The following is an 11230-nucleotide window of genomic DNA, read 5'->3' as shown; positions in this document are numbered from 1 at the left end:
TTGTCTTTTAAAAAAAAAAACTAGAGAAAAAAATGGCTTCAGTAAGTAACACATCTATTAATTTCCAAAGTTTAGAATCAGATTTCCATCCAATCCTTTATGACCCCCAAAGCCATGCTGTTTCCATTCGAATTCAGTGTCCCCAACCTTGCACCTGGGACAAGGCAGGAGTGCAGTGATTTTTAATCTTTTTCATCTTGTGGCACACATAAACAAATTATGAAAATTCTGCAGCACACCAAAAGATATATTCTGCCAATCTGACAAAAAATGTATAATTTTCATTTATTCACACTAGGTAGCTATTGTTGTGTTGGCTGTTGCCTTTTTTTATTTGACAATCTAAGGGAAAAGAGGCCAGTGCCGCTGACTGAATAGTCAGGGATGCATATTTTAAACGTTCTTGTGGCCCACTGGTTGAAAAGCTCTGCAGTAGTGTCAATGCAAATAGAAGAATTTAAAAATGGTAAAGTACAGTGTAAGCGTGGTAGGGAATATTATAATTAGTATCCTCTAAATCAGGGGCGTCAAACTCAATTTCACCAGGGCCCACATCAACTTTGTAGTTGCCTTCAAAGGGCCCAAATGATTTTATGACTGTATAAATGTAGCTACTCCTTAACTGTTAAAGAGTTGAAATTACATTCAGCCCTTTGAAGGCAACAACCAGGGTGATATGGCCCCCACCGGTGAAAATGAGTTTGACACCCTTCCCTAAATGGTTTAGAGATGCTTGCTTTCTACATACCTGATGATTTATTTCTAAATTACTTAGTTTGTTTAATCCTGGGATTTCAAATCATACAGAAACTTTAATCTGCTAGCGTTAGGGAAAGGTGGGTTAGAGTAAGGAAGTCACTGAGCATCAGCTGTGTGCATGAATCATACGAGGGTGTGGCTCATGGAAAAACCAGAAACCTAGAGGAAACAGTTGCTTTTGAAGAAGAGAGGATGGATGAAACCTGCTACTGACAAGCAGAAAACACTTGCATTAGGAAGCATCAATTGACACAAATATAATGTTGGAACAGTTTTCCTGAGACAGTAGTAATAGTGTTTTTAAATGCACCAAATCACAAACTGCATAAACAGTCCCGCTGAGACTTGACTTGGCAAAATCTAACAGTAACTCAGCAAGCCACTTAGCAGCTAAAACTGTGCCAAGCTCAAAAACTCAGAATCTTCAGGTGCTAAGGTTGCCCCAGGAAATAATTCTAGGTCCAATTAATTTAAAAACATAAGACACTTGTGTGTATTTCTTAGAAATTTATAAGTAAAATTGCTTATAATTATGTTTGACTTTTATTCACTGGGTAAATGGGCTCCAGCCAGACCAGGAGATTATGGTATAATCCTTACTTGGACTATTTAATATTACAAAATACCAAAGAAGAAACAAATCTCAAATCCTGGCTAGCCCTTAGGGCTGCATAATGAGCTTGGAGCCCTTATCCACCCCCACTTCCTGAACAATGTGTTTCCCCACATCTGAATAACTTCTAAAATAATATTCTGGAAGCACCAGCAAGATCATTGGTGGTAGCCTATGCATGCATTTCAAGTTCTGCATGAATTTCCAGGGGAGGTATGGGCTCTTCCAATTCAGACGTCTTCTGAGACTCAGCGCCCATGTCATTTAGAAATGCTTCTTTAACTGTCAGTTTTCCACAGATACTTGTTGAATTAGGCACCAGACACATACACATCTCCCAGTGGCAAATATTGATTCTCAAGATAGTAGCTTCTACACAGGCTCTAACCTCACAAGGAGTCAAACAGTTTCCTAGCTATCTCTTAATTGGCAAGGTGCTGGTTTTCACCTGGGATTTTCTGCTCACCAACATGAAGCAACATGGTGTTCTTCCAGCTTCCTTAATTCTTCCCAACTTTGCCAAGTGATGCCTACTTGGGATAGGAAGCAGCATCCTACTGCAGAGCTGTACACATCTATGATTTTGCTTTCTTAGCTCCAAATAGACCCTGCTGGAACAACTGAGTTTTATGCTTATCGGCATTAATCAAATGCTTCATCAGGACCACCTTCCTTCCTGTCTGTCTTAGAGAGGTAACGTGGTTTTGTCCATTCAGTTACCCCTTTGTTTTCCTTTGATAATACGCCTTTGTTTCCCTCCCTAACCTGTGACACAGGCCCCAGAGCACTTAGTCCTAACAGGTGACTCTCTGCTTAGCTACACACTGCTGACCTATTGTTTTATGTATGTCTTATTTTCTTAAGGAAATGTTTAAGGACAAGAACTGAGTTTCACACTTTTAGCATATCCCAGAGTAGTGCTTCCGCATAGAGCTTTCTGTGATGATGGAAATATTCTGTATCCGCGTGGTCCCATACTATATACAGCCTCTAACCACTTGTGATTGCTGAATGCTTGAAATGTGGCTAGGCAACTGAGGGACTAAATCTTAACTTAATTGAACTTTAATTAATTTAAATTTTTAATAACCCCATGTAGTTAGTAGTAGCTAAGGCATTGGACAACACTTCCCCAGAGTACCCAGGTGAAATCGATTATATGGCAAGTTCTCAATTAATATTGGCTAGTGGACATATGGAGCTTTAGGAGGAAAAGTACTTGCATTTTCATGTGCAGAACTTTTATGCCCTTTGGAATTTTACATTAAGTGAGAGGAAATACTTTAGGAAGGAAGGAGGAAGAAAAAAAAGGTATTTTAATGAGACACTTTAATGAGAAAGAACCATAACTGATGCCCCTGAAAATTACCTGAAGTTAGTAATTCCTCTCCACTGAGAACTGGACCTAGTTGTATTATATTCGTGTTTCAAAGACTTCTTAGGAAAGCACAGAATTTGACATGGTTCTCACACAGATCATAGTGAGCTAAGTTATCAGTTATATGAGGACAAAGTAATTTCATTCTAGATTGTCCCATGACATGCAATCAGCTGGAACTCAAGAGTATTCATAAATCTTTCCCTGTGGGAGGCACCTGGCTGAAAGGGGGGTGGCCTTCCTGTCTCCAGGCCGTGGTGTGTGCTTGTGTGATGACGGCCAGTGCACTCTGAAAGGGGGATCGTCTGCCAAATGGCCCTTCACCTGCTGGGCTCAAGGCTTCCATTGAACTGGATACGTGAACCTTGTTTGCACCAACTTGCCAAAAACAGCAGCCATCCCTTTGCTCTCAGAGCACTGGCAGGGCATCAAACCAGGTCTGAGTCCTGGGGTGGTGGCAGAGCTGTGGCTCCAATCCCCAAAGTTCGAGGTGGTGGGACTCATCGTCCTGGCCAGGGTACTTTTGGAAATACGTGTCATGGTGGCCACATGTTTTGCGCCAACCAAAACCTGGCACCACTGACACCACAGGGTGAACACAGCACAGGAGTGATGTGCCATCTGCTCTGCGCTCCCCTGGCTGCCTCGGCCTTACCAAGCGTGGTCATGTCCTACAGTCATTGCACTGAGGGAGTTCCCGAACTTCCTTTGGTGGCTGAAGGTAAAGGTGAAAGCTACAGGAAAACCAAGGGGGCTGTTTTTCTTAAGAAAGTTAAGGCCTGGAATGATATCACAAAGGTCTGTGCCCCTCCGTGAATGAGAGCTGGCAAGGGCAAAATGGGAAGCCACTGTTGTATCCAGCACAGGGGACCCTGCATCACAATTAATGAGGACAATGGTATCATCAAAGCCTTCAGAAACCTCCCTGGAACTACTCTGCTTGATGTAAGCAAACTGAAGCTTGCTCCTGGGGGCATGCGGGTTGTGTCTGCATTTGGATGGAAAGTGCTTCCACAGGTTAGCAATCTGTATGGTACTAGGCATAAAGAGGCCTCCCTCAAGAGTATCGATAACCTTCCCATACACAAGGTGCTCAGTACAGACCTCAGCAGAATCTTGAAAAGCCCAGAGATCCAAAGAGCCCTCTGAACACCATGCAAGAGGATCCCTTACAGAGTCTTGAAGAAGAATCCCCTGAAAAACCTGAGAATCAAGTTGAAGCTAAATCTGTAGGCAAAGACCACATGCCATTAAGATCATTCTCCACCAAGCCAACAAACACGAGCTCCAGGTGGGTGAGGCAGCAGCAATGCTAGAAGCCAAACCAGCTGAGAAGGGAGGGGGTTGCAGGCAGGAAGCCTGGGGTAAGGAAGGAAGGGAAGAAGACATCGGCGTTGTGATGCAGAAGAAGCCTTAGGTGGGGAAAACGGCTGTGGCTACTAAGAAACCAGCAGCTGAGAAGAAACCCACAGAGAAGGGAAGAAGCCTGTGGAATAAACTTATATTTGTTTATTCACAAAGGCCAAATCACTATGGTCAGAGAATTTTGAGTAAAAACCCAATTGAAGGCAGTGAGGGGAAATAAGAAAAGAACATTCATGAACATTTTTACAACATGTGAAGCGGAATTGAGTTAGAATTTTATTGTGTTAATTTTAAAACATTTTCTTGATCACAAGTTTAGACCGTCCACTCATTCATTTGCTTCACAAAATACTGGTGAAACTTTAAAGTGAATAAATTTTATTGTGAATTTTATCATTACTCTTATGACTCATGTAATGTGTTAGGAAGTGCGTGACCTAGCTTGAGTGAGTAACTGTTCTGATTGTGTACCTGTGATGCAACTTGAAAGAGGTTGGACATAATGTATACTTTTTAATCTATATACTAAAAAATAGTTAGAGACATTTAATTTTCATAGGTACAAAGGCTGACTTATGCCTAAAACTGTCATCCATGGTCTTCAAATGTGTTTTCATTCAAAGTGTGGCTTCTCATTTTGCCCTTGCCAGCTGTCATTCATGGAGAGACTTAGAACTTTGTGGTATCATTCCAGCTCGTGTGTTATCCTCATTGATTATATACAGTGGTAGAAATAAAGGTTAACAATTTGAACTTATAACTGAATAGATATTAAGGAAATATCACCCATACCTATTTTAGATGGGAGCTCTGGTAACATTTCATTTAGACATGTTTCACGCTAAAACCCTTCACAATGACTGAGGTCATCAGAGCTCTGAGGTCATCAGAGCTCTGAGACATGGTTCTCTCTTCTGAGCTATTTCCTGGCCCATCCTGTGGTCCTTTCCAGAGATGTCTTTCTCAGCAATTGGGATGTTTAGGAACTTTAGTCCTGAGTCTTCTGTTCTTGACCATAAGAATTATACCCTCTTAATAGGGCTTTCTCTCCTCCTTACCTTTATTTCTTCAATGAATTATTTAGGAATCTTAAGAATGGTGCTAGAACATCCAAATAAATGACCTAGTTTCAGGAAGGGCAGTAATGATGGGCCGCAGGAGCAGCTGAATCCCAGTTCTGAATGTTACCAGAGTCCCTGGTAATTGTAATCACTCAATACGTATATTTATTTTTTTATTTTAAAATTCATTTAATTGTTCAAGTACAGTTTTCTGTCTTTTACTCCCATCGCAGCCCGCCCCCCAGCACTCCCCACCTCCCTCCCATTTCCACCCCCCTTAGTTTTTGTCCATGTGTCCTTTATACTTATTCCTATAAACCCTTCCTTTTTTTCCCCTGAAATTCCCTCCCTTCTCCCCTCTGATCCCTGTCAGCCTGTCCTCTGTTTCAGTGTCTTTGGTTATATTTTGCCTGCTTGTTTGTTTTGTTGTTTAGGTTCCTATTAAAGGTGAGATCATATGCTATTTGTCATTCACTGGCTGGCTTATTTCACTCAGCATAATACTTTCCAGTTCCACCCATGCTGTTGCAAAGGGTAGGAGCTCCTTTTTTTTTGCTGCATAGAATTTCACTGTGTAAATGTATCATAGTTTTTGATCCATTCATTTACTGATGGGCACTTAAGGTTGCTTCCAACACTTGGCTATTGTAAATTGTGCTGCTATGAACATTGGGGTACATAGGTTCTTTTGGATTGATGTTTCAGGATTCTTAAAGTATAATCCTAGCAGTGGAATTGCTGGATCAAAAGGCAGATCCATTTTTAGTTTTCTTAGAAAATTCCACACTGTTTTCCACAGTGGTTGTCAATATGTATATTTATCACGTGACCATATGAACACTTCATCTCTCCCTTCTGCTCATCTACCTCATTTGTCTTTTTTGCTATCGTCCAGTTGTCTGTCTATAGAGAATATGATTGTTGATGTCTCTTGAGTTCTACGAGTTGCTTTCACTGTCATAACTGATCTTCCTCAATTGCAGAAAGATGTGGCTAATGCGATTGCCTCATTTATATATTAGAACACTGATTGCATGGTTATTAAGTGCTGTATCCAAAATAGAACCTAGGTCTTCTGATTCCTAATCAAGCTTCCTTCCCACAAAACTTCCCTGTACTCATGATAATGTAGACTGAAGATCTTCCTCCCATAGTCTCTTAGCCCTTGCTAGTGCAGGGAGCTGTGGCCTCTCCACAAGTGTAAGGCAGTTTTTGTCCTACTCTCAGGTCTTGAACATCAGGTGACTGAAATTGCCCTAGTAGTTGTTGAGTGTTGGAAGGAGAATTTTAATATGAGAAGAGGAAAGTTCATGTTGGATGGTACAGGTTCGTGTCCCCCAACTCTGACAACCTTCCATATCGAAATTATGATGCACTAGCCTAGTGAATCCTGTACATAGTCTACCTGATATGAGACTTTAATTGCACTTTTCCAGGTGTACAGCTTGATGTCTAATTTGATTTGTACAGAGAAGCTTCTTTTAAACAGAATTCCCTGAAAGTCTGGGGGTGGGGCGGAATTTGACAATGGACCAAGGCAAGTAAAGATTCAGTTGATATACTGCAAATTGTTCTTTAGACTTCATGAAATGGTGGAAACCAGTCACATCTGAGTGAGTGAGGGTCTGAAGAGCAGTGGAGAGGTAGGACAAGACCTAACCTCTATCCCAGACCCACCTGGAAAATCATGATGTGTGGCCCTCACTATGTGTGGGGAACAGAAAACCTTAGGAAGAACATCCCTCACCACTAAGGCATCTTGCCATCTCACCTAGGTAAACATTTTGGCTCATTCTAATTCCTGTTTTCTCTCAAGTTTTTGAATTTCATTTATCACTGATTCAGTCTCCCGAGAGACATTAACCTAATTATCTTTGGTCTATAACGCTCACTTCTGCAGAAGGACTCTATAGGTATAGCTTGGGTCAGGACTTCACCATTGAACCAATCATCTATGCCTAGAGGTGGGGTGATCTAAATGGCTTAATTTGGATCAGATGCTCATATTTTGTTGAATTAGTAGGAACAAGGAGGACAGGGTTAAATAACAACATGTTATATAGTCACCTTTTTCCTCAGGCTTTGAACTCATTGAGGGCAAAGACTATGTTTTATTCCAATTCCCCAGCATAATGTTATGACTTGATAGTTAAGTTGTACATTTTGCATTCAGGTTAATATTCTAGCAAAAATAAGAGTGTATTATTCAGTTCCACATATATTTCAAAACCAGACCTCATAATGATTTCAATTTGTATACAAGTTAAGGTTGAGCCCATACCACATTCTCCAAGGAATATATACCAAGGCTGTACTTACAGAGCTATGCTCCCTGATCCTATAATTTTAATTGCATTCCCCCAGGAGCCCAGCTTGACATCCAGTTTGATTTGTACACAGTAGCTTCCCTAAGGCAAGCAATTCTAATGAATTTTAAAATCTGGTTTCCCTGGTCAGTTGATGAAAAATTTTTAAACAAGGATAACTATTTTATTTGTTCAGAAAATGCCTTACTTTGCTCATATTTTCTTTTAAAATATTTCATGCATTTTCTGTGTTAATTCTAGGACATATTCATTATTTGTTTTCAGTGTTTCTTTATGAATATGTAATTTGTCATTTCAATACTTTTTTGTTTTTCCACATGCTCTTGTCTTTCTCTTTAAAAATCAAGACATTTATAGGCAAGAAATCAGTCATATGTGAGAAGACAATTCAATAAAAATTACAATTGCCAAGTAAAATTCAGATCTTTCTAAAAGCCTGGAGATATCTCAAGAACAAATATGAGGTGATAAGCCAAAGAACTCTTTTTTAGAATTGTACCTTCCACTTTTTCTCTAGGATGATTGACAGGTTGGGTTGTTTTCCTAGCCAGTGTGTGTCATTTTGAACTAAAACCCTACCCTTCCTATTTGGTGCTATTTGACAGAGTCACAGGTGAAAATCAAGCATTCCTTCAATTTATGTAATTCACCAGGGTTTACAGTTGTCAGTGTGTATATGCGAATCCATAAATTCCAAACAAGGAATTTAAAGATGAACTTGTGAATGAGGTTTTTAAAAAAAGTCATCCTTCAAGATGGAATCAATAGTGGAGCAAGGTAGTGTTGAGATTAGCTCTCTGCAATCTCTCTTACCTTCTCATTTAGTACCACTCATGTACTGAGCACTGTTCTAAGCACTCTACATGTTTTATAATTCATGTACCTTTCTCATGTTTTCATATGTTAGATATACCAGTTCTTCATTTGGGGCCTCTATTGCCTCATCTATAAAGTGATAATAGGCTCTTGCTGGTGTGGCTCAGTGGATTGAGTGCCAGTCTGTGAACCAACGGGTCAGCCACCTCAATTCCCAGTCAGGGCACATGCCTGGGTTGTGGGCCAGGTACCTAGTTGGGGGTGTGCAAAAGGTAACTGATCAATGTATCTCTTGCACATTGATGTTTCTCGCTCTCTCTTTCTACCTTCCCCTATTTCTAAAGATGAATAAATAAAATCTTTTTTAAAAAGAATAATAACACTCTGGTAAACAGGCATAGAAGCCTTCTCTACATTTTTAAAACCAATCACATAGGAAAAGGCCTTAATATATCAGAATGCTAATATTAAGGGTGATTTCTATTTTCTTCTTTCACCTTTTCCATATTTTGCTAAATTATTTCCAATGGCCATTTATTACTTTTAGAATAAAAATTAATAAATCTCCAAACAGCAGAGAGCCATAACAAAGTTCTTCTTGAAGTAGACCACATTAAAACAAATGCAGACAGATTTCTTTCCTGAAGGTCACAGCCAGCATTTTAATCTACAGGACCTATGCTAATACTCATCAGCCTGCTGCCACAAAGTGGCCAATTATAAGTCAGCTTACAGTTGACTTATCTGGCCATCTTAAGAACTGCCTAGACAGCTCAAGTATGTTTTATAGCACCTACCATTCACAAACTTCTACATATGCTAAATAGAACGAAACAAAAAGAAATAATAACATTCAGAGGCCCGCCTGAATATCAAACTGGCCTCTATCACTTTTTATTGCTTCCATTTTTGTGTAAAGTTATTAGCAAACTTCTGCTACCAATAGTAGTAATAGTATTTTGGGTCAGGTCTTGAGTGGAAAAAAGTGGGAAAAGCCGATATGAAGCTTACTATTTGAATGATGTCATTATCCTACATTAAAAGCCCCTAACAGGCTTGTATCTGAGTAGAACAGGTCATCATCACCCCTCTGGTGCCTCTTATGGGGGTGGTATGGAATTTTGGGTGAGATGATTCTCCATCATACAGCAATGACCCACATAAATAAATAGGATCCCTGGTCTTCAGGCTTCAAGTTAAGTGAGCAAGCTTCATTGCTCACAAGCAAATCATCGTGACCTCCAGGATGATCCTAATAATTTTCTGAATGTTTCATTTAGGTTAGAGATGGTGCTATTTTTTTTTTTGAGATGGTGCTATTTTTTATCTGATCACCCATTCTTCACTCTGCTGAGAACTACTTGACTAGAAATTCACCTATACTGTGCAGTAATTTAAATCTAAGATGTACTGAGAAAATGGGGAAACCATGTTTCTTTCTTTATATCTCTTCCTCAGTGGTTTACTACTAATAAGATAGGTTTTTTTTAATAAAATAAAGTGCTTTGCCAATGTTTTAAATTTCTTGGTCAGTGTAATCTAAGATATTTTCTCTGCATTCAGAATCTTTTATCCATACACTTTATTTACTTTTATCAATGAATTTAATGTCAAACATAATGAGATAAAAATATAAGGGGTGGTACTGATTTGTATTTAAGTTCATTTAATTCTATTATCAATAAACAATGCTTACCGAGGACATGCTATTATTTATTGATCAGTTACTTGCTCCCTAAGCACAGATCATTTTTTTTACTTTATTAAGAAAGAACTTTATATAAATGTTCTTCACTACCTTTTAACTCTTTATTTTCTCTTCAAATACCTTTTTCTTTCACTACTTTCTCTGACATTTTTCTGCTTTTTAAAATTGTTTTCGGGGACTTCTGGTCAAGATGGTGGCATAAGTAAACACAGCTCACCTCCTCATTCAACCAAATCAAAATTACAGCTAAAATATAAAACATCCATCTCTCAGAACCATCAGAAATTGAGTGAATAGAAGTCCAACAACTATGGAATTAAAGAAACCATGTCAATTCAGATTAGAAGGAGGCATGAAAACATGGAACCAGCTGGTTCCACATCCAGATGTGGTGAAAAAATAATGCAGGAGGGATATCTTGGGAGCAAGGAGTCCCACCCAACACTGAGCCCCCCAGCCCAGGGTTCCAGTGCCAGGAAGATATCTCTATAACTTCTGGCTGCAAAAACCAGTGGGGATTGAAGTGGTGGAAGAAATTTCTGGCGTCTCAAGTGGTTTCCCTTAAAGAATCCATACACAGACTTACTTAGATTCACTCCCTCTGAGTTTCAGCACTGGAGTAGCATCTTGAAAAGCACCAGTAGCATACAAGAAGGAATTGAAGAGCCTGGCATTAAGGTAGGAACTGGAGGACAGTTTTCTCCCAGGCAGAAAGGCAGACCGAGGCCATTGCCCCCTTTCTGACCCTTCTCCCTACAGAGCCACAGAGCTGGCAGGCGGGTGCCAAATCTGAGACTTCATCAACCTAGATAACACTGTTTGCTATGCATCCCCTGATACTTTGTCCCACTCAAATTAGGGGGCCCAACCAAATTGTTAACTGACACTTTTCCATATGAATGCTGGTCTTGGCTCATGTTTTAAAACTTCCTAAATCCTATCAAATAAGCAACAGCTGGCCTCAGTGAGCTCCCAGCCTACTGTGAAACTTGCTCAGTAGGCCCAGGCCTGGCACTAGCAGCAACAAGCCTAGATTCACTGCGTGGCTTCACCTGGGAATTTCCAAGCCCAGCACAAGTAGCAGTCATCTCAGACTGCTTTATAGCTCATGCAGATTGGCCCCAGGCACAACACCAGTGGGGGGGCTGACCTTGGCCTGCACCACTTGGAAAACCCCAGAGCCTGCACATCCAGCAAACCACT

At 40.1% G+C, this 11230-nt stretch overlaps 1 pseudogene; it reads left to right on the top strand.

The window, feature by feature from the left end:
* The first annotated feature begins 3062 nt into the window (after positions 1-3062).
* LOC119040398 (60S ribosomal protein L4-like) lies at positions 3063-3772 on the top strand (annotated as a pseudogene).
* Positions 3773-11230: the final 7458 nt, after the last annotated feature.

The sequence above is a fragment of the Artibeus jamaicensis genome, unplaced genomic scaffold, assembly GCF_021234435.1.
Source record: "Artibeus jamaicensis isolate MK-2021 breed Jamaican fruit bat unplaced genomic scaffold, CSHL_Jam_final scaffold_916, whole genome shotgun sequence".
NCBI classification, from domain to species: domain Eukaryota; kingdom Metazoa; phylum Chordata; class Mammalia; order Chiroptera; family Phyllostomidae; genus Artibeus; species Artibeus jamaicensis.
This window is presented reverse-complemented; position numbering and strand designations above follow the sequence as displayed.